At 58.4% G+C, this 20,850-nt stretch overlaps 1 protein-coding gene across 4 annotated transcripts in view; it reads left to right on the forward strand.

Moving 5' to 3' along the window:
- Positions 1–8,722: 8,722 nt before the first annotated feature.
- The window catches only part of CXXC5 (CXXC finger protein 5), a 33,717-nt gene continuing 21,589 nt past the window's right edge, over positions 8,723–20,850 (forward strand). Inside the window, exon 1 of one of the 4 annotated variants that reach the window (XM_058279663.2) lies at positions 8,723–9,196. The gene's annotated coding sequence lies outside the window, so the exon portion shown is untranslated. Of the gene's footprint in view, positions 9,197–9,255; positions 9,361–9,976; positions 10,071–20,850 lie in introns of those variants that run through there. The other 3 variants (XM_058279678.2, XM_004477831.4, XM_004477830.3) reach the window with 3 other exon arrangements.

Consider the following 20,850-nt stretch of genomic DNA (forward strand, 5'->3'; position numbering starts at 1 on the left):
GCCAGGGGAGTTCTTCCCAGGGTTTCTCAAACTAAACACTATTGACATTTGGAGTCAGGAAATTCTTTGTCCTGTGCATTAAAGGACATTTAGCACATCCCTAGCTTCTACCCATGAGGTGCCAGCAGCAGAGCAGTTGTGATAATAAAAAATGTCTCCAGACATTGCAGAATATTCTCTGGGAGGCAAAATCAGCGCTGGTTTAGAACCATTGGTCTTGCCTCGGGACTGGCCCCCTGGGGCAGAGTTGTGGCCAGGACCTCATAGGGATGCCAAATAGCCTCTGCAATAGTAGGGGAATGGGGGAGGTGGGGCAGGAGGGTAATTCCAAAACAGCACTGTCCTAGGTGCCTTGGGCCCAGGAGGGTGGAAGGCCCAGCTGCCCCACCCATGGCCCTCACTGCCAGGTTGGAGCAAACCATGCTGCCTGAGATGGCAAGGCTGTTGGCATCACTGCTCAGCTGTGCCAGGCTTGGTGCCAATACCTCACTGCTGAGGCTACGCGGCTTGGGGGTGGGAGAGCAGGAAGGGTCATGGGGGCACTTGGTCTGCCTGGGCTTCCTTCCGTCCAGCCAGCTTGGGGTGAGGGGAGCCAGCGTGGACGGTCGGCCTCCTCCCTCTCAGGTGCCCTGGTGGGGTCTCCGCTGCCTCCCTCTAGGCTTATGTTGGGCTGGGGGGTGGGGCAGGCCGGCCTCAGAACCAGTGGGGGCTATTGCCGGAAGAGGGGGAGGATTGTGGACACAAGTCCAACGGCTCCAGCCAGCTGGCAGGAGGAGGCAAATACTGCGGGTTGGCTAAATGGTGCCCAGGTCCCCCAACCCTCAGCCCTTGAACGAAAAGATTGGAGAGAGGACTCCCTCTGGGGTCATTTCCTTCCCCTTCCTGCCTAGGCAGGCAACCAGTGAAGGGAGGGAAGGCTCTCTAGTGCACAGTCTCACCACCAGGATGTCCCTACTTCTGTCTAACCTGCTTCCTTTCCTTCTACAACATCAGTCCTATTCTGACATGCATGCTCTGACCCTTGCGGAATCACAGCCCAGTATTTCAGGCTTTCTGGACAGGGTGTCCCCCCAATTCCTGGGGGAGAAAATTCTCATCCATGGGGGAAATCTCAGGCTTCAGGTCAACAGATCCTGTTGCAGAGACAGGGGCTTCCAAGTGGTCAAGGCTGGGGAGATGGAAAGGGGCACTTATGCCAGTGGACAGACCAAGGCCCCCAGAGAGCAGGAAGCCCTGAGACACAGGACCCAGCATCAGCCTAGGGGTTACCAAGGTGACCAGGCGGAACTGGCTGGGCGGTGGGCAGTGGCTCCATAACTAGAGATTAGCTGAGGCTGGGGAGGCAGCTTGGGGTTGGAGTTTAAAATAGTGCCTCTGCCTGGTCGAGATCGGCTTTGGGTCACCCGCAAGGCAGTGTGGCCACCACCTATTGGCTCTGGATTTTCGCTTCCCTGATGATTTGACTGCAGAGGAGCTAGCTACCCAGGCTGAGGAGCCAAAGGAAGGGGGTCAGGCACCAATACCACAGCTCCCTCTCCAGATACTGATTTGTTTTCCTTTACCCCCACACCCGTGGGACAGACTTGCCCCGGACGCATCCTGATGCCCTCCCTCCACTTCAGTAAACATTTATTTAGTACCAACTGGGGACGAGGCCTCGGCAGAGCATGGAGACGAAGTAAGGCCACGTCCTTGCCCAGGCCTGCAGGAGTGCGTGGAGGGGAAGGGGGTCAGTCCTCAGCAGAGACTCTGTCCCTGCCAGCATCACTGGTGTCCCTCCTCACCCCGAAAATCCTAGGCTTGGGAAAAGCAAGGGGCAGAAAGGCCCCTACAGGATGCAGCAAGAGAGAAGAGGGGTAGACCTCAGGTAACCCATTCACCTGGGAAATGGAGGTGGTGCAGTGGGGAGGGAGGAAATGCCTTCCGAAAAGCTGGTGATCCTTCCTGAAAACATGCCCCAGGACGGTCGCTCTCCATTATGACCTGCGAAGGCAGAGCCCAGAGACCTCAGACGCGAGTCTGAGCGTGCACATTGAGGTCGTTCTGGTCATTCTCGTGTCCAAGCAGGGTGCCCGCTTCTTCAGACAGAATTGAAGAAGAGGGAAAGGGGCCTGGGATCTGAGGGGAGAGTTCCCTTCAAGTTCTTCCAGGAAACTTGGGTAGTTCTTGCCCTGCCATACCCCGTTCTGCTTTTGGAAAGAGGGAGAAAGTTACTTGGAACAATAAAAAGTTCTCTCTAACCACAGTCCTTCTCACTCCACTCTTCCTTGCTAGAGTCTCTGCGTCCCTGGGGGGGCAGTGGCAGCTTCTGCTCAGGGCCCTTGGGGTCTGGCAGGTCAGGGTTCTCTCCACTCTCTGCTCCTTCCCCAGCCCTGTAGGTGCATAGGACACAGGAGATCAGCTCAGAGCCTCGTCCCCTCGCCCTAATTCTGAAGCGATGGTCCGCCCTGCTCCTGGAGCTCACATATATCGACAAAAGCATTTGTATATCTTAATGATTTCTCAACAGTCCCTGATTGAAGCATGCCCAATTTAGCATGCCGTAAGTAACTTTTTATATATCCTTGGGGAATCATTTCACTTATGAATCTTTTCTGAATCTGCAATTTCGATTAAAAGTTGATGTTGTTTTTTCTTGTCTCCTAGGCTTCTGAGATGCCTCCCTAGCACCATCAATCTTCCCTCATTAGCCTGTCTGGGGCAGTAGAATTCTTCCGGGGGTGAGGGTGGGGGGCGTGGGAGGTGGAGGGAGGGAACCGCAGCTCCCTGAGGTACACCTGGGGGAAGAGGCAGGGCTTGACGGGGTGGGGGGGGGGGGTAGTAGACCGGAGGAGAGGCCCCCAGAGAGGGCTAGGTATTGCCTATCTTCTGCCCCCTACTTGTCCCCATATCCGAGGGCTTACAATAGCGTTACACGGGGAGTTTGTCCAAAATCTCTTTTGCCTTTGAGGAATTTGAGGTGGTGAACTGAGCAGAATAGGGCTTAAAGGCTCTGGTTGGAAGCACAAAACTGGTTCAAATCTTGGCCCTGTTCTTGTATAGTTGCCACCGCCTGCTAAGTCCCTTCCCCTCTCCAAGCCTCCGTTGCCTTATTTGCAAAATGGGAATGCAGTTGCTAAGCAGATTATCCAACAGGTAAAGGGTTTACTTAGCACAATGCCTCCACAAAGGCAGTCTTTTTTATTTCCCCTGAAGGACCCCAGCCCCAGGAAGCGGGATTGGAAGGATGCAGAGGGTCCTAATACTGAGCAGTATCTAGTTCTTTTCCTCACCTTACTCATTATCTGGTCCTAGTGAGTCCTTGAAGTGTAGTGGGTGGGACTGCCATAATTATCCCTACAGGGTGAATATAGCCCTGGAGGGGTCAGGACTGGCTCAGGGGTGGGCCCCAGAGGCGGAGGCGAGGCGCTCCTGAGCTCCCGACTCCCCTAAGAGGCAAAGGTCAGGGCTGCAGTGTGAAGGCTGCAGGTTAGACTTGGGTAGTTCTCTGAACCTGGACAGAAAGGGGGTCTCCACAGACACCCCCTGCACCCATCCTCCAAATAGCTGGAGTAGGGATTTGCCCAGGTGCTGGGACATCTGACTCTCACCTCTGATCCTGACCTGGGTATGTGTGCTCAGAGGGCCTGTCAGGGCTGGGGGTGGAGCTCTGGGTACCTGGCCCGTGGCGGCTCTGGGAGTTAACGATTGACGAGATTTACGATTTACAGAGCCCCTTCCGAGGCCTCCCTCAGGCCCAGCGGGCAACCCGTGACTGCCCTGGCGGGGAGACACAGAACCAGTCCCGCCAGTTCAAAGAGCAGTTCATCCCTTGCCTACCCCCAGGCATTGCCTGAGCACCCCAGCCTCTGCAGAATAGGGGTTGGCAGGTAGGGTGTTGAGGAGTCATTGGTCTGCGTGGTCAGAAGTCCAGGTGTGAGGAGCCCTGCTCCCTGAGCCCACCCCTCCATTTCTAGTCGGCCTCCGGCCTCCCCCATTCCACCCCACCTGTCCTGCAGGCCTTGGGGAGGGCACTTCCGGGCTAGGCTGGCTGCTCTCTGCCCCAGGACATCCCTTCCTTTGGACCAGGTCTGAGGCCTCCAAGTTTGGGCCTCCGTGCCTGCCCCCCTCCGCCCTGGCCCCTATCGGCTACCCCCCTCCTCTCAGCAACATTCCTTTCCTGGACCCCTCTTCCTGATCCAGGGGGCCCTGGAGCCACAGCAGTTACTGTGAAGGGCATAATGCCCCCAAACTGGCTGAGTGCCCTGTGCTTGTCAGATAATGGGGCTGTATCCATCCGGGATTGCCTGTGGCATATGCCTCAGTGAGGGGAAAGGCAGAGTGTGTGTGTGTGCGTGTTGGTCTGGTCTCTGCTCTCTCCTGCCCTCTGACCCCAGAGTTGTTTTGTTCTGGGTCTGGAGGGCTAGAGTTCCCCCTCTGCCCACCTCCCCTCCCCTCCCCCTTGTTTACACAGCTCAGGGCCAGGCTTGAGCCACCAAACTGACTTCTCAGGGGGTGGGTGGGACTTGGCTACTCGAGAAGCAAACCTGACTTTTCTGAGTCCTCCCTCTAGTTTCACAGCTTTCTTGTCCCTTCAAAGGTCAACTGGTGCTGGACAGGGTGGGGGTGGGGGAGCAGACCTAATGTCCAAAGGCCTGGGCCCACAGCCTGAGGCAGTCAAGCCCTTCCCTGCCCATACTTGCAACCCAAAGTCGCCCTGAGATTTTGACTGAAGTCAGCCCAGTGTGACTGCCCTCTAGGGGAGCTTGACACTAGCATGCTGACCCACCACTTGGACCAGTAACCCTCCCTTAGGCACCCTGCCCCAGTAGGCAGGGCTCCAAACACCCTTGCTTACATCCTTTGTGATAAAGATGAGAGAACCAGGGCCCAGAGATGGGTACGATATTAGGCTGGGCCCAAGACTGGCCATCTGTACTGGAGACCCAATATCCTACACTACTCTCCATGCAGACATTTCCAACTCACTGGATGTATACTCAGTGACCAATATTAGGTGATAAATGGCAGCCATGGAAAAGGCAGAGCCCTCAGACAAGGCATGGATTTAAATCCTACCTTAGCTACTTTATGACCTTGGGCACGTGTCTGAGCCATATCTTACTCATGTATGTGTAGTGGTGATAATAATTGCTTTAAGAATAAGCAAATGCACTGAAAGCAATTGATATGGTGCCTGACATATAGTAAATGCTCAGAAAGATGTTGGCTACAATGATTATTACTGGCACCTACATAGTGCCAAGCTTCAGGCCCTAGGCTGGAGGTGCAAAGTGTAGGAGATTTTCCTTTATTCTCAAAGAACTTCCATGGTGATAGTGGGGGTTTGAGAGGACCCGTGTGGTAACTGGCCATAGGAGGGGACAGATGATGACGGGCCTGGAGCCCGGCCACGGAGTAGAGCTGTGCACTATACAAAGCCACTTGGTAAAGGGTGCTAGGAAGGCTGAAGGCCATCCACAACCTGCTGCAGCCTAATCTGCCAAAGGGATGGGACGGGATAACTTTTTCTAATTTGCACGAAGGCTAGTGGTGGCCTGGGTAGGTATGGACCAAGCTTTGGCTGGGAGTGGCAGTCCTAGTGGATGTGACACTCATGCTTTTTAATGAGGAGTTTACTAGGTGAGCATGATTAAGGCTTGTCTGTGCAGAGGGAACAGTACATGTGAAGCCAGGGACACCTGAAGGGGAGTCTTGGCATGTCTTGAGAGAACCACCAGGGTTGGGTGGTGCTAGTCAGCACGGCTCAGGAGTTGCAGAGAAGCAAAGGACCAGTTAGGGAAGCCAGGCCGGGGGGCGGGTGGGTAAAGGGCTTGGATTGTTCCTATGGGCTCTGAGGAGCCACTGTAGGATATGAGTTAGGTGAGCCCCACATCAGATCTGCACACAAGAAGCCTTATTAGGGTGGCAAATCTCATCTGAAAAATGGGTTGATGCTACTAGTGGGATTAATAGCACAATGCCTGGCTCAAAGTAAGAGCTTCTTAAATGCCAGCCATGAATAGTCTCACCAGGAGAGAGGAGGTAGCGACCTAACTCAGGGCACTTGGGCCTACGCACCCCTCTCCAGAAGCGGGTTCTCTGGGCAGGTGGGGACAGCCCCACCACAACCACCACCGCAAAGCACAGAGGTCCTGGAGACTTCAAGAACTTACTTGCTTCCTGCTTCAAAGCTGAATGATTGGTTGAGGGAAGTCAGCAAAGTTGAGTAACAATGTGATACTTAAATATTCCTTTTTGGAGGCAAGGAGAGCAGAGGGAATGGTGAAGCAGAGAGGCCTCCCTTCTTCCTGAGGAAGGGGGCGGGGGAAGATAGTCTTCACCAAGATCAGGGACTCCTGCTTCAGCGTTCCTGGGTATTCCCAACTTGTCTTCTCTGGTGGAGAGTTCTCTGTGGTTGGTTGCACATGACATTTCTGGTTCGTATTATATTTTCCACATGAACACCTGCCCCCTTCCTCTCTGGTTCCCACCTGGGTTGGATGGGTAAGGACTGAGATCTCCCCCCAGTTCTTAGTTTCCAGAGGAAGAAGACTCCAAGATCCACCCATGCCACTCTTACATAGGGCCAAGCATATGCCAGCACTCCCTCTCACCCCACCCCAGAGAATCTAACTCTGTTGGGGTCACCTGGTCTTGGCCCTTCTGTGTTGGGGGAGGGGGGAAGAGGCCTCCAAAAAAAGTCAATAATTAATAGTCATTCCCTAGGTCGAACTGCTTTCCACCCTTCCCCATGGATCCCAGCCTGATGCTACCCTGACCCTGGGCTTCAGGAGCCCTGCAAGATTGTTTCACTTCTTGGGTTCTATTCCTCCCAGTCCTGTTGCTAACTTCCAGGAAGAGGTTCCTCCTCACAGTCTGTGCCTCAGCTTCTCCAGCAAAGGTAGATGGAGGTGGGTTAGTGCTTGGAGATCCTGGAGAATGTCGAGCAGAGATTCTGCCTCATTTTTCCTTGTATGATCAGAACTCAGCACAGTTCCTGTCATTCAGGGGGGACACAGAATGTCTAATTTTAAACATTATAGGGGTGATAATCTTGGGATGGGGGGCATGGAGCACGACTCACTTGTCTCAAAACTTGTCTTTCCTTGGCAAACATCCTTTGCTACCTTTGGGGTAGCGCTGAGAAAAGCTGCTGGGGATGAGGAGAGGCTAAACAACCCCACTCCAGAGCCGTTTCTTAACACGGTGGGTAAGGGAGGGCACTTCTCAGCATCCATGGGAGGAAAGAAATTGGCTGGCATGGGGTGCCCCCGATGCCGGGGGGAGAGTCATTCCCTGTGGCCTGGAGGTCAGTAGGGGGAGGCAACACAGGTGAGCTCTGCCCTTTGACCCCTCTCACGCACCCCTGGTCAAGGCCCCAAGGCTACACAGAGAAGACTTGGAGGGTGGGCGCCAGCGACTGGCCCCTGGGAGACCCAAGCCCCACGGTCCCGGCACTGCCTGGGGGACAGCCAGGCGACGCAGAGGGGAGGAAGCGGCGAGGTGGGAGACGGTTTCGCTTCTCCCATCGAGGTCGCGCCCGTGGCTGGAGGCACCCGAGTGCCGCGGTTAACTCCCTGTTATCTGGGCCCCAATCGATCGCTGGCTGTAACGTTTAACCCAAGGCGGACTTCCCCAACAGCCCTGCCCCTCCCCAGCTCGGGTTTCGGGTCTGGGGGCTGCGTGTTTTCCGCCTCTAGGAGGAAGGTCTGCTTTGCTGCACACCCCCGTCCCCACAAATTCCAGAGAATTGGAGAAATCTTCCACTTTGGGATTACCTGCAGTTTGGGATTAGGTGAGCCCGGGGCTCGGTTTCTGGGCTCCTGAGGTGGCGAAAGGAAGACATCTGCAGCCACAGAATTAGCCCAAGCTAGGCAGATGGAGGGAGCACTGAGTTTGGGTGAAGATATGTGGCCCCAAATCTGCCCTTACTGGGCGCCTCTTCAGTCAGGGCTGGGTTTTCGTTTTCTTAACCAGTAAGTATCTTTTGAGCGCTGCCCTGTGCTAGGCATTTTCAGGTTTTGAGCTAGTCCGCTGCGGTCTCAGGGTACCTCAATCTAGTCGCCGTAGCCCCAAGACTCAGAGCTGGCGCTGGCGCCTACTTAGGAAGCAAAACCTTCTTTCTGGGATCAGTTTCCTCATCTGTGAAGTGGGGACGAGAATCTCCGCCCCTGTTCTCTCCGGGATCTAGCGGCCACAGGGCCCGAGAAGGCGCTCTGGGAAGGGTGGGGTCTTTGATTAGCGTCTAGGTCCCCGACCCCTCGGCTAGGAGTCCCTAGAAACAAACGCACCTGGGCTGGGGGTCGCGGTCAAACCCTCCCTCCGGGTCCCCGTAGCTTTGCGCCCCGCCACAGAGCGGGAAGAGAGACGGCGGTTTTCCCCGGAAGGTGAGTCTCCACGCACAGGCACCCCTCACAGAACGGGGGAGGTCCTCTCGTTTTTTGTAAAGTTGCGGAAAAAGAGGTGAAGACCGGGCGCGTAGAATTGCCGGGCCTGGGCCAACCTCGTCAGGGCGCCGAGAGCTCGAGGCGCAGCGGCTGCGGCTCCAGCCTCAGAGCCCGCGGCGTCCAAGTGGCCAGAGCGGCGCGGGGAGGGAGGCGCAGGGAGGAGGGAGGGGAGGCGCGGTGGAGCGGGGGGAGGAGGAGGGAGCGGCGAGTCCGGTCCGGGTTTTGCCGGCAGCCTGCGGGCAGCGTTCGGAGCTCCTGCCCGGGCGGGCGCGCGGCGGCGGCAGAGGCGGCGGAGCCTGAGCCGGGATGTAGAGGCGGCGGCACCGGCGGCGGCGGAGACGAGAGCAGGCGTCCGAGCCGAACGCGAGGAGCGGCTGAGCCTCGCGCCCCGCAGCCGGGCCCCGCGCCCCCGCCCGGCCCAGCCCTGCCCGCGCCCGGCCATGCGCGCCGCCCGCTGAGTCCCGGCGCCGCACGCTGCGCCCTCCGGCCGCCGCGCCGCGCTCCGCTCGGGGGTGATTAGTTGCTTTTTGTTGTTTTTTAATTTGGGCCGCGGGGAGGGGGAGGAGGGGCAGGTGCTGCGGGCTCCCCCCCCCTCCCCGCCTCCGGCCGGCGGCGGCGGCGGCGGCGCGACTCGGGCTCCGGACCCGGGCGCGGCGGGAGCCGAGCGCACGGCGGCGGCGGCGCCCGGAGCGGAGCGCGGCTCCCCCCGCCCCTCCCCCTCGGCCTCGCGGCGGCGGCGGCGGCGGCTCGGACGACTGGAGGAGCCGGTAGGTGTCGGGCCCCGGCCCTCCCCCGAGCCCCCCCGGAGGCCGGCCCCCTCCCCTTCCCCGCCTCCCTCCCTCTCCTCCCCCGGGGCCCGGTGCGCGGCCGGGGCCGGAGTTCGCTTCAAGTCGGCGGAAAGTTTGGCGGCGCCGGCTCCCCCGAAGTTCAGGTGCGGAGAGCCGGGGACGGGAAATGCGGGGTCCGGGTTTGGGAGGGGCGGGCAACACCCGCAGCCTGAGCCGCGGAGCCGGGGAGGCTGGGAGCCCGACCGCGGGGCGATCGCTCGGCGGCCGCAGTTATCCCCAAGCCGCAGTCTGCTCGGTCGCAGATCACTGAGTTCAGACAAAAAGAGGGGTTTTAGGGTCGGGGACCACGGGTTGGGCGCCGTGGAGTGGGGCCGGGGCTCTCCCCGCGGGGTGCCGCCCCCTCCCCGGTTACTGAACTCACGGGCGCTGGGCCGTCGGGAGCCCCGGGTCCTCACCTCCAGGTGTTGGGTGGGCGCTCCGCGGGCTGGGGGCGGCTGCTTGGAGCTCTCCCGCGCGCATCCCCCCCATTAGAACCCCATTCCAACCCTGTGCTTTAGGAGCTACGGTAATTGCTCTGAGCGCCCTCAACCACGCGTGGCTGAGCCTCCCCCCCCACTCGGAGGGGGCGGCGGCCACTTCTGCATTTCCCCTCCGGCTCCTCGCCCCCACTGCCCGCGGGGTGCCTGGCGGGCTGATCAAGTTTGACCTTTTTTTCCGTCAAAGTATCACCACCACCCCCCACCGCGGCTTCCCTTTCCCTTCCTCTTGGGGAGTCTTTCGGGCTGTCTTCCGATCCCCGCGTGGACCAAGCAGCGTGCAAAGCGGCTAAGGGAGAATTGGGGTGTTCCACTAGGTGAGAGCGGGTGGTGGGGTCGCGGGCGCCTGCCACGTTGCCCTGGCCCCACATTCACGCCTGAAGTTCGTCCCCCAGTCCCCCTCCCTTTCTCTTCCCCGGAGCGAGGGGCTGAACCGCCGTGAGAGGAATGTGTTAATTTTCCTACTGGGGGAAGTTGTTCTCCCCCGGAATGGGCTGCTTTCCGGCGGGGAGCGCGGGGTGCGCCTGGCTTTGTTTATTTGTAGGAGGGACAGAAAATGAGTGACCCCGGTTTTTAAATGGGGGGCCACCTCAGGTACCTGTCAGAAGAGCTGGAACGTCCAATAAGGGAGCGAGATCGCTGACCCTTCCCTCCCCGGGAACTGGAAGGGGTGCCTGGAGTTCGGCTGGTGCCACGGGGCTGCTAGGAGGCACCCGGAGATTTGGGGGGCTTTCTAATGACTCATCCGAAAAGACCCGCGCCCTCCTCACATCTCCTGCGACTGGGTCTGAAGGGTTGGCAGCCGCGCCCTGCTTTGCCCCCTGGACCGTGGGTGGTCTGAAAGCTGGTGGGGGGGGGGATGGTGCTGAAAGGGGGTCCGGCGGGCCATCTCTTGACCCCCCCCCCCGCCTTGCGCCGCGAGCGCCATTTGGGGCCCTTGGTTTTGTGGTGGGTACAGTCCGCCCCCCCCCCACCCCCCACCCCCGCTGCGTTTGCCCAGGAAGTACTGGGAGAGGGGACGTGTGTGATCGTTCGGCCCTCGCCCCCGCCGGAGCCGCCTCAGGGCCGCCAGCAAACAGAGTCCCTTTCAAGTTTTCCGCTGGGGCCGCCTGGCGGGGGCTGTGAGCGCGGTCGCTGCGGACTTGTTTGGAGCGCGATTTGAACGCCCGGCGCCACCTCAGTTGCCCCGGCCCGCGGGGGCGGGGGCCATCTGTCCCTGCAACTAGGACGTTTTTTAAGGGGGCTTATTGGCCACAGCTTGACCTGATCTCCCTCCCGAAAAATCCCTGTAACCCTGCATTCCACCCACCACTGGAAACCCAGAGACTGGGACGGAAAAGCCCTTCCCAGACCCGTTTTTGAGAGTGGTGCGGCGAGCCTGACGCCTGCGCTGCCGGTAACTGCGTAGTGTTGATGTAGCAGTTTCTCTGGATGAGACTCCAGCAGGAGCTTTGGGGGGTGGGGGGGTGGAGTGGCCCGCTCTGCAGCTGTCACCCCCCTCCCAGAACGGAAATTGTCCTCTCTCCTTGGGGTGGAGGGAGAGGGGGTGTCCGTTTGATTTTTGCCCTGGAAAGGGGTGGTAACAGCTGAAGGCGGTTGGCCTCTGAGTTCTCAGTCAGCCCTGGGACTGAATAGAAGCCCCTTCCCCATCCTGACAGGAGCTGGGTATCTCCCTGAAAGGACCCTTGTGCCTCCCTCTCTCATGCAGACCCCCTTCAAGATGGGTACAGAGGTTCCTCTGCAGAAGACAGAGTCCCTGGGCTGGCCGGCTGGCTGTCGGCAGGCTCCTTATTTATGTGTGTATTTGGGCCCGGCTGTTTTCCTGGCTCAGCAGGTGACCCTGGCCTGGGCCTCCTATCTCTCCTCTAACAGAGCCTGTTGACTTACCCGTGGGCCAGCGGCCTCGTCTTTATCACGTGAGGCCTGGAATGTCCACCCAGCTGGGCTGGGCTGGGGTGTGTGGGGGAAGGGGAGGGAGGACTCCGCGTCTGTGACCTGGGTCAGCACAGGCCCATGTTCCATGGGTTCCCTCTAGGACCCCCAACTATTTGCTGCTGCTTTCCAGGTTTTTGCTTGCTTTCTACCCATTTGGCAAGTGTGAAACTGAGGCCCCTAGGGGTGTGGGAGGTAGGACTGCATATGGGTAAAGAACCAAATCTCTGGGAACTAAATGCCTCACCTTTTTCAGGACCAGGAGAAATGTACCTGTAAAGCTTATTGGAGTTGGGGTCTCCCTGGGAGGGAGGGAGGGAGGGAGAAAGGGGTGTGGCCTGGGCTGAAGACAGTTGACTTTCCAGAGTACCAGAAGACTTTTCAGGGTACCTGAGGGCCAGAGGGGTGGTGGGTGTCCAGGTAAACCCACACCTCCTTTCTTATCTGGTGGGTGTCATTAAGTCAGAACTAAATGCCCAAGCATGGTATCCTGGAGTGATTGCTCCCTTTGCCCTTTAATCCCCTTCCCTGGAGCATGCCTTAATTGGCAAAGGATGGGGAGTGTACTTTTGTTATTACTGTTATTATTATTGCCCGCTGTTTATATGTAATTCATTTATTCACTCATTGGTCCAGTGTGTATTTATTTATTGAGCACCTTCTGTGTGGTCAGGCCCCACCCTTCTGGGGGTACAGCAATGAGTCACTGTCTCTGCTCAGGAGGCAGGCGCAGGGTGGAAACTCCACCCTCTTTCCCACCCCCTGGACCCTGATTGGGGCTTTCCCGCTTTTCTGGGGTTCTCCCTCTCTTACACCCACCACCTGGTCACATCCTAGCCTGGGTGTGTGGGTGTGGGGGTGTGAAGTGTCCTTGATTAAGTGTATTAATAGTTAAACTCTCGCTCATAGCTGGAGCTCACCAGACCACAAAAAGCCTCCCCGGTTACTCACGCGCTGCTGCCCAACAAGAATATCCCACTAAAGTTTTTTCTGCTTTCTCTCTCACTTCCTTCACTTCCCCCCAACTCTGAGCCCACCCTCCGAAGCTGTGGGCAAGCAGAAAGGACTGCCCCTTCAGAGATCCAGGAATCTCCAACCTCTCCACCTGCCCTTAAAAGTCCAATGCAGCCTCACCTGACAGAGCTGGGCTGTGTGTGGGTACTAGTCTGTTACCCTGGAATGTGGGGACCTGGCTGATGTGCGTGCTTATGACTCAGGATGTGTGTATCTGTATCTGTGAATCTGTGGTATGTGTGTCTGTGTTTGTGTGTGTGTGTCTGTCTTGGGGTGTGGGAGTCTGAGCGTGTGTGTAATTGTGAATCGGGGCATGTGTATCTTTGGATCCAGGAGTGTGTATCTGGGCATTGTGTGTGTACATGTGTGTGAATTTTGGAGTGTGTATCTGAGTCGGAATTGTCCCTGTGAACCTGGGAACGTATATATTCTCTGAGTTGTATGTGCTTGGAATTTTGGAGTGCATGTGTTCATGATTTGCACGTATCTGTGTTTTGTGTATGCTTTGTAAATCTGGGAGTGTCTGAATCGTGTGTGTGTATGCCAATCTGGGAGTGGACATATCTGAGCTGTGCGGGCAGTGGTCTGTGTCAGTTTGTCTTTGGGGGCTAGTGGCTGTGTTTCTCTCTCTGTATCTCTGTCTGCCATTCTGTCTTTGAGTCTCTCCCTGGTTTTTGAGCCCCGAGTGTGTGGGTGTTTAGCATGAAGCCTCTGCCCCCCACCCCCGATCCCCCCTCCCCCCCACCGCAGCAGTAACTGGGCAGCCTCCTGGTCTGCCTGCCTGCCAGGAGTTTTGGAAGCCATGGAGGGAGACAGGCTGGGGCCAGGGTGACAGCGCGTATCCACGGCGATGGCAGCCTGTGATTACAGGAATAAAAGGATTTTAAGGTCATGGATTTTTTGTTTTGTTTTTTGCCCCCCCCCCCCCCCCCCCGCCTTGATAGAGCCGGTGGCAGCAAAGGACCTGTGCTGTGTGTCTGCAGGTTGGGAAGTCTGTCCCAGTACAGGTGAGGCTCACCTGGGAGTATGAGCACATGTGTGTACACGTACACACATGAATAGAACCTGGGAGAGGGCATGTGCCTATCTGCCTGCCCCCATGGGAGCTGTTCCCTGGGGGAAATTTCCCACGAAAATTTCTTGCTTCTGGGTGTCACGTGGAGCTGGAACCCTGCAGTCCTGTGTGCTGAGGAGAGCTTTGGCCCTGTCCCTTACCAAACCATCACCCACACACACACACATATGCTCCTCAGCTAGGTGCCTCTGGCCACAGACTGGCTGGGCTGGGTCACCTGGACCAGGCCATATCTTGGGGTGTCAGTGCCCCTGGCCCTGCTCCAGCCCCTGTAATTGCATTCTGCCGCCTAATCCCCCGCCAGCTCAATTAGATCGCAAATTCTTCTTCATTTCCTGCCTCTGATGCTGGCCTCCCTCTGGGCTCACAGGGCCTGGGAGGGAGGGGAATCCTGCTCCCCTTCCGCCAGCACTGGGGACTCTGTGGGGGTGATTGGTTCCTGACACCCTGGCTCTGGGGTGCAGATTGGAGCCATGGGGGCCAAGGGGACGGGACTCCTGGTGCTTTTGAGCCAGCCTCAGTGTCCCCCTCTTAGGGGTGTGGGGGCTTGTGTTATTTGGTACAGGGACCCTGAGTAGAGCAGGTGGGTCTCTCTGGCCAGGCCCCTGGGCGGCACCGTCTCCCCAGGCTCCTACAGGGTCTGCCTGCCTCCTGCTTTCAGAGCACGTGTGGCCACCACCTGGCACAGCAGCGGTGGCCTTGTGTCTGCTCTTGGCATAGTGTCTGTTTTGGGGTCCACTTAGACCACTGAGCTACCCTCCTAATGGGTTCTAACAGCCTCCCTTACTCCCACCAGACAAGTGAGCACTGACTCTGGAACCTATCAGATCAGGTTCCAAATCCTGGCCATGCCACTGTCTAGCTGGATGTATGGCCTTTGGACAATGTGTTATCTCTGTGAACCTCAATTTCCTTCTCCCTAAGATGGTACAGTGGAGTACCTGCCTCACAAGGCCATTTCCAGGTGGTCGTGGGGATGGTTGTGCAATGCCTAGCACCATGGCTAACCCACAGGGGCCAATGTTGGCTTTTATGGGGACAAGAACGTCCTGTCCCCCAGCGAATGGACAAAAAAAAAAAAATACATGACTTACACTAGCATTTCTGTCTCTTTTCTGCTAATTACCAGGTGTGTGATCCCAAATTTATGACTTTGCCTCTTTGAGTTTCTCTTTTCCCATCTGTAAAATGGGCATGATAAAAGGACTGACCCTGTAGGGTCCACGGGAGGATTATCTGGGCTTCAGCCGTTCATAGTGGCTCCTTCGTTCTTTCTTCCCACACGCCTGGAAGGTGACGGGTGAGAGTAGGGAAGGCACAGGCTTAGGGATGAGAGGCCAGGCCAAGGTCATGAAGCTGGTAATGGACCCAGGGTAGAGTGGAAGGGCCAGGAGATGACCTGCTGGCTGGCCTGTTCAGTGACTGGCTCAGCTGAGGCTTGAGGCATGGCCTTCTCCCCCGGTGGTGGCTTGGCAGATTTTTTTTTCCGAGAAGGGGAAGTTTGGTGTCTACCCCCTCTTCCCCAGGAGGCGCCGGTGGCAGTGGCTGTGCTGACAGCCCTCCTGGCCGCCTTGCTCGGGTGGCTGGAGCTCAGGAAGGCCGCTGCGCACAGATCAACTGTGGGGAACCGTTGATCCCCCTCCCACCACTAATCCCCACAGCCCCTCCCACCCTGTCAGCCTGTCCTCTATTGGTGGGAAGACAGAAAGGAGTCACAGCAGGAGGAGAGCTGGGGTGACTGGCTCTGGCGGAGACGGGTGGGCAGCCCCTCCGCCTCAGGGTCCCCATCGCTCCCTGACTAGTCTCCTGCTGTGCCTGACCTCTGTCACTCACTGGCCTAGGCTCTTTAATATTTCATGGCCCTCGGAGCCAGGAGTCAGCCCCCTGCCCCAGCCCACATGGCCCCCTTTGTCTGCCTGCTGCCCCCCAGGGGCTTCACTGTTGCTGAATTACTAACACGGAGGCTGCCTCTGCCTTCCCCACGAACGGCCCCCTATGTGCCTGCCCCTGCCACCTTCCTGTCCCTCCTGACCTGTCGCTGCCCACACTTCTCCTTCGCAAGCCCTGCGTCTCTCACTTGGATTCTCTCCTTTCTCTGACATCTCTGACCATCTCCCTGCTCTTTTCCTCCATTTTCCTCTTTTGTTGGCCTCTTCCTTCCCAGCGGAACAGAAACCGCGGCAACTGGTCCACCCGCCTGTCCGCCCCCTGGGTCCACCCCTTCCTGCCCGCCCCCCCCCCCCCCCCCCCGCCAAGCTGTGCCGGCCATGAGAGCTGGTTTTATTTATTTTTCTGTTTGTTTGGGAAGAGGGCAGTGGCGGCTCGGCCCTGGCTGCTGCACGCTGCCTGGAGCAGCGGGCAGGCGGGCCATTCTGGCCTCCCAGGAATGTGGCCGGGACGCCCCGTGCTATATTTACTCCCCTCTAGCTGCCGGCCCCAGCAGGGCAGAGCCAGGCCTGCCCGGTGGCCCCAGGGGGGCCCTGTACCCACCCTCCCTGACCAGCAGACCCCACATGGCCCTTGGACCCACCGCTCCCTCCCTTGCCCATGACCTTCTCTGACCTCCTTGGACTTGTCTGGGCTGCCAGCAGGAACACGTGTGTGCCATGCAAGTTCAGGCGTAAAGTGTGGGTGCCAGAGCCTGGTTCATATGTGATAGCACCTGGCGCCCCCCAGCCCCCACCCAGGAGCCTAGCCTAGGCCTGTAATCTGGTGGCCAGAACTATGCAAAGCATCTTTCTGGGCCTCTCCGCACTGGGCCTGGTCCCTGTTCTTGCCACAGTCCCTCCTCCCTGCTGTGATGGCAGGAGTGGGCGGGTGGGGGCCCAGCGGGTCTGAGCAGCTGTGTTCCCTGCATCACTGCCCCTCCCTTACTCCAATAACTCACCCTCGGCTGGACTCACCCCTACCCCTCAGGGCCCTCACCCTGAGTGCGCATACATGTGAGTAGAAAGACTCCCCCTTACATGTGAACACATGCTGGCTCGTGTCCTCCATGAAGCAAGGCCATCCCTCCTGTCCTTGATTTCCTAGTTTATCAGATGCTTATGGGGCTTTTTTTTTTTTTGAGGTACCAGGGCCGGGGATTGAACTGGGACCTCATATGTGGGAAGCCAGCACTCAACCATAGAGGCACATCGGCTCCCCTGAATTGGTTTTTTGGTTTGTTTGCTTGTTGTTGTTATTTAGGAGGCATCAGGGACCGAACCTGGGACCTCTCATATGGGAAGCAGGTGCTCAGCTGCTTGAGCCACATCTGCTCCCCTTTGGGGGCTTTTTGAGCCATGGGATATGGCAGTGATTCCTTCCCTTACCCCCAATGCCTGGCACCAAGTAAGAGTTTGAAGAGCATTAGTTGTTACCATAGTCAATTGCTGTCTCCCAGATATTATTACTATAATAATAATAGGTCAAAACAATGGCAGTGATGATGGCTAACATATCCCAAGCCCTTCCTCGGGCCAGGCACTGTGTTAATGGCTTCACCTTTAATCCCCACAGTAGCCCAGTGAGTTGGGTGCTGTTAGCATCCCCGTAAGTAGATGAGAAAATGAGATTTGGAGAGTTTGTGACTTGCCCCTGACAAGTGGAATTGGGCCCTGGCAGAGCCTGGCAGGCTGTGAGCACCGTGAGGGCAGCTGGGGCTAGGTCTGCATGTGGCATTTCCGGTATCTTCTATACTTCCTGGCACACAGAAGGGACTTCCTAAATGCTTGCTGAATACAGGTCTTAAGCCGCTTCCTCCTCGAGGCCCCCTATAGGCCCCAGCAAGGGGCCTGGCATGTGGTGGAGAAATGGGCTGTTTGGCTACAGAGCAAATGAAGGAATGAATTAATGAATGACTGTGGGAATGTGCACTCTCAAGGGGCGCTGGGATGGGGGATGTGCTGGTAGACAGACTGGTATGTGGAGACCCACTGGCTCTCTGGAGGACTCTGGGAACTGAGGTGGGGGGCAGAGCTGAGCATTTTGGCCAGAGACCAAAAGGCTGCTGGAGCTGAACTCTTGGGGCATGTCATCTTTTCTCCCTGGACCTCAGTTTTTCCATCTGTCAGATGGGCTTGGGAGCCTCTGCCCTGGCTGGCTGCCAGCTGGCCTGGGCCAGGACTGCCCTGGGAGTCTGGGAGGTGAAGGGCCTGTGGCGGGAAGGAGGAAGTAGTGGGTGGTAAAGACAGGAAGATGAAGCGTGGAGCTTGGCTTGGAACCTGAGAAGCAAGGAGACCGGCCCTGACCTGGCGCCCGCCCTCCCTCTGGGCCGCAGGGTGGGGACACAAGCTTGCAAACCCCTAGCCACCCACTCTTGCTCTCCTAGAGCAGGGTGGGGGCTGGGTTTCTTGACATCTGCAGAGTCAGTGGCTGGAAGAGGTGGCTTGTCCCCCAGGCCTAGACCAGCTCTATTCCCAGGCCCGCAGGCTCCTCCCACAGCCCCATGTCCAGATGGTAGAGATCCAGCCCTTCTCTCGCCTGACCTGCCTCGCCCGAAGCTAGATGGGAAATTGGTGAACTGGGCCAATAGGCTGTGAATCATGTCCCCTTTCTTCCCTGGGGGTGTCAGATCTTGATCCCCCAGGATTTTTTGAGTTATAAGATTCTAGAATTATCGAATGTTTAGAGCAGAGGGATTCTCGGGTTAGAATTCTTGGCATGGCAGAATTCTGGAATCACGGAATCGTGGGTTTTACTGCTGGAAGGCGGCGTGATGGTCACGGTTCAGCCTCCTTGTTGGGTGCTAGGAGACCTTGAGGCTCTGAGAGGAGGGGCCTCCCCGCGGTCACTGAGCCAGCCCACGACAGAAACAGCAGCTCTGCCACTGGTCTGCCCCTCTCTGGAGATCCAGCTGGGGTAGGGAGTGGACCCGGGGCCCAGTTAGGTGGCAAGGAGATGCGGCTGGCCTGCGGGCACAGGAGGGGTCCTCGCGGCGGTACCCGCACGCCCGCTGCCCACGCTTCCCGCAGCACCAGCATGAGGAGGAAATGCAGGCTGTTGATTCCAGCAACAGCCGGCAGGGCCGGGCGGCTTCCCAGCTCCCCCTCTGACTCACGGCCGCCAGCAGCTCCCCCCTCCCCTGGGGGCCTCAGCAGCCCCATCTGTGCAATGGGGAGAGGAGGCTCTTCCCCATGGTCTAGCGTCACAAAGACAATACAGTTGCTGGGGGCTTCTTTTCAAGGCCAGGGTTAGGCTGCGTAAGAGCTGGGAGAGTAGTCCCAAGTCACCAGCTAGCACTGCCCCAGCGCACTGAGAAGTTCTGTTTGGAGTCTAACCCTAATGCCTCCATTAGCCAGGAGGGGCTGAATTGGTTGTTGGGACAGAAAATGTGGTGGGAGGTGAATGGACAGAAAGAGACGGGGCCCGCCATGAGTGTTCTTCAGGACGAGCCCTGGGTGGGAGGCCTTGCTCTCTGGGCTCTCTTCTGACCTCAGTGTACCCTTCTGCGAAATGGAGGGTGTTACTCCATGAGGTCATTCATTCAGAGGGTACTGCGGGCCTGGATGCATGCCCGTGTCGGGGTACTGGGAGGAGGCTCCTTGCCTGCAGAATTGAGGTGGGGGTGTGAACTGGCCCAAGGAGTGACGCTGGACGCAAGGAATGAGGTGAGGAGGGTGTGGAGCCAGCCAGCAAGGCAGTGTCCAGCGGAAAATCCCAGCCACTCTCAGGAAGTGTTTCCTCCACTGGTCTCCCGGGAGGGAGGCAAGGCCAGCAGGAAGGAGGGCAGTTGGGGGCAGGCAAGGCCCCCCCAGCCAGTGGGAGTGGAGACATCCCAGACCTGGCAGCTGGGACAGAACGCGTGCTCCAAGGCTGGGCCTGTGGTGAGGGGCCAGGGCTCCCAAGAGGGGCCGGGCCATAGTGCAGATTTCAAAGCCTTCCCCAGGGGCCTCACGGTGCCCTCCACCCTGTCCTGAGTCGCCACCGCTGGGGTGTCAGATGCTGTTTCATCGGCCGAGGCGAGTGGGAGGCCTCCGGAAGGTCCTCCTGGGAGGTTCCGGGGGGCAGCAGGGGCGTCAGCAGCTGCTGCCCAGCCGGGGCTGGCTCCCAGGGGCCTCCCAGTTCCCTGGGCCCTCCAGATGGGGGTGGGAGGGTGCTTCTGAATTGGGGCTGGTCCCTCCTGCCCTTGCTCCCCCCACCGCCTGCTGCCCACCGAGCTGCTTGGCTCTGGCCCCTTCCAGTCCCTGGCTATGACTGCAGAGCCCCCCGGGGGAAGGCAGGGAGGAGGCGCAGCGGGCTCAGAACAGCGGGTGCCCGCGCAGCCAAGTATTTGCACGAGCTGTCAGAGACAGACAGGCATGTGGGGAATTCGGTGCGTGTGGGGCTGGGGGAAGCAGCCGGTGGGCAGGCGGGAGGAGGGAAGCCGCGGCTGCCTCCCCCTCCTGTTGAACCCTGCAGGGACCACCGCTCCCCACCCCGGCCCCCACGCCCAGGCCTAGCAGAACTGCATCTGGGCCCCTCTTCCTGCAGGGAACCAGTGCACTGAGGAGTGGGGCTGGGGTCCTGGCTGGGGACCTGGGGACCGCGCTGACACTGGGGAAGGGGGCACCCTGTTGAGGGGCCAGGAGCCTGGAAGAAGCACCCAGGTGGACTGTCAGAGTGTGGAGCCAGGCAGGAATCCGGGTTGTGCCCGACTGCGGCCTTCAGGAAATAGCAGCTGTCATACTCCCTGCGCCACCCCCCTCCAGCCTGGCACAACTTGTTTCCTGGCCAGGGTCCGGCCCGGCAGATTGGAGGAGCCTGGTGTTGCCCAGCCTGGGCAGGGAGCAGGCAGGATGGAGGGGCCGTGTTTCTAAGCCGTAGGCCTTGGGGGTCCTCCGGGGAGGGCTCTGGACCTCAGCCCTTATCTCCCTGGACAAAGACCCTGACCTAGTCACCTCTATGGTCTGCTCTGCAATAGTGCCTGTGAGGCAGGGCTGGGCCCAGAACTGAGTAATACTTCTCATAGCTGAGATCCCGGAGAGGGGGCATATACTAGCCCAAGGTCACACTGTGGGCTCCCAGCTGCCCCCTACCCTCGTGTGGGTGGGGCCAATGGGAAGAAGTGAATGTTAGGGGCTTGCTGGAGTTGGGGGGCTATATTTAGTCTATCC

This window comes from Dasypus novemcinctus, chromosome 2 (assembly GCF_030445035.2).
Source record: "Dasypus novemcinctus isolate mDasNov1 chromosome 2, mDasNov1.1.hap2, whole genome shotgun sequence".
NCBI lineage: Eukaryota > Metazoa > Chordata > Mammalia > Cingulata > Dasypodidae > Dasypus > Dasypus novemcinctus.